The sequence below is a fragment of the Pteropus vampyrus genome, unplaced genomic scaffold (genome assembly GCF_000151845.1).
Source record: "Pteropus vampyrus isolate Shadow unplaced genomic scaffold, Pvam_2.0 Scaffold144, whole genome shotgun sequence".
In the NCBI taxonomy this organism is placed as follows: Eukaryota; Metazoa; Chordata; class Mammalia; order Chiroptera; family Pteropodidae; genus Pteropus; species Pteropus vampyrus.
Genome location: NW_011888925.1, coordinates 647,100 through 649,443, shown reverse-complemented (window position 1 = coordinate 649,443; position 2,344 = coordinate 647,100).

Genomic DNA, 2,344 nt, shown 5'->3' with positions numbered 1-2,344 from the left:
CAATTGATGCAGGACAGGGCAAATCTCTCCGAGTGGAGGTTCCAGCCCTGCACCTAGAGAGAGCAGGTTTGAGTGCAGGAGAGAATTCGAGCGCAGGCCAGAGTTAGAGTCAAAAGGAAAGTTTATTAGAGAAGGGGTAACACTTCATAGACAGAGCTGGTCTCCTCTCAGAGACAAGGCGTGAGAGAGCCAAGAGGGACAGAGAGACAGAGAGAAAAGACAGGGAGGAAAAAAAAAAAGAGACAGACCGAAAGACAGAGGCAAAGACCCCGAGTGTTTGGAGAATTCAGTTTATATGTCATTCTTAGTATCTGTGAATTACAGTTTAAAGACTTTTTTACTTTTTTTTCCTTTGATGGTATGAGTATGTAGCATGAAAGGCATGCTAGCAATCCCCAGCCTTTGTTCCATAGGTTCCCCATTCATGCCACAGGGAATGAATGGTTGGGTTTATTTTGTGTAGGGTACGACTTTAGGACTTTGCTTTCTCTTCAGGGTATGGGGAAATGGTTTGCTAATAATCCCGGCAGGAGTACTCCTTTGTCCTGCGGTTTCCCGAGGCCTGGCAGCAGCACATGGGCTCTGAATGCAGCCTGATTCAACATTTACTTTCCACGCCTCCTCCTTAAGTCCAATAGTCTTCAGCAGTTGTGTGACTTAAGTACAGTCTGATTACAATTGGCATTAGGGTCTTAAGCTGATTTCTCTCTGTTCCCTTAGTATATTTAGCCACCATAATTAGGAGTATTCACAAGTCTCAACCTGGAATTAAGCATGTGATTCATTTATTGGATAAGGCAAGTTAACCACGAGGCAAAGGATTTATCCAGTTGGCCCCCAACTCAGGCCCGGAAATGCTTTGTTTACAATCTGCATGCCCATTTGTGTCTAGGGACATGAGAGGGCAATAAGACTCTGCGCAGTGGCCTTAATACGCTTGCAAACTGGTATTTTTTTCAGGTTGAAACTATCAGTTCAACAAATTTACTGTTCCACCCAGAACCCCAAACTACGGTATTCTGACTATATATCACGAAGAATAGAACAGAATCCATAGTCCCTGCCCCAGGTTACAACTGAGTTAGGGAGGCAGTCAAAATACATCACACTGGCATAAGAATACTTACAAAGCAAAGAAACATGAATGCAAATTCATGTCATACAAACTGCTTAAATTGTTGCTTATCAGAAAGAGAGAAGTAATTTGCCTCTATCCTACTGATCTATAATCAGTGATGTTTGTCTGTTCTCAGCGGACTTAGCTAAGCATGAGCCACATGATATTGGATTTTTATTAATGGCACCTATTGAAATAACTGACAAAGAGCAGCCACTTCACAAATGTTGAATGAAACACTTAATGCTTTTAGGTAGGTGGGGTTCATCGAAGAATCATCCTACAAGTGGCATTTTTTTACACATAAACTTTTTTTCTGATTGTAAAAGTAACACATGCTCATTATATAAAATTCAGAAAGTATTAAAGTATAAATTACCTTGCTCCACCCATCCAGAAATAATCACTATTATCATTTCCTTCTAGTCTTTTCCCAGTGTGATTATCTCCTCAGCCATTAAAATTTCATCACCTTATTTTTAATGTCTGCATAATATTCTATTGATGGGCAAATTGTTGCCACTTTTCTTTTTTTTTTTTGCTATCGTAAATACTGCTTCAATGAATATTTTGTTTTAAAATCGTTTTTCCAAAAGGATTTCCTTAGATTATACTCCTAAACATGGAATTATTGAGAACAGCTTTAAGTTTCTAACTAAAGTTGCCAAACTTTTTCCAGAAGTTAATCATTCTCACTAGAAGTACAAGTTAGCTTCTACACCACAGCACCTTCACTACAGGAATAACGGTTTAAGCAAAATATATTTTTCTTTCATGAGATTAAGCAACTTTACAGGAAAAAAAACTTAAGAATGTTAAACTATGAAATGTTTCCATCATGGCAGACTCTCTTCTGTTATTTAATACCCGTGGGTTTCTTCCGTAATGGTAATCTCTGAGTCCATCCTCGATTGTTTTTTTTTCCCCGATGCAAAGTATTTCCTGCCTATCCATATAGTTCACATCCTGGTGATTTTTAATCACTCTGCAATTCCTCACTGTGCTAATATAGCCTAGTGAGCTTGACGATTTTTTATTGTCAGGACTTACAGTCACTTCGTTTTTGCTATTACATTTGCTATAAACATTTCGCATAGTTTCCAGCCCCCACATTCCCAAGAGTGTCCCTGGGCTATCTATCCTATCTCAGCTTGATCAAAGAGTACAGATCATTTTATAGCTCTTGTTATGCACTATTGAATTGCTGGGCAAGATTTTTTTTTTTTT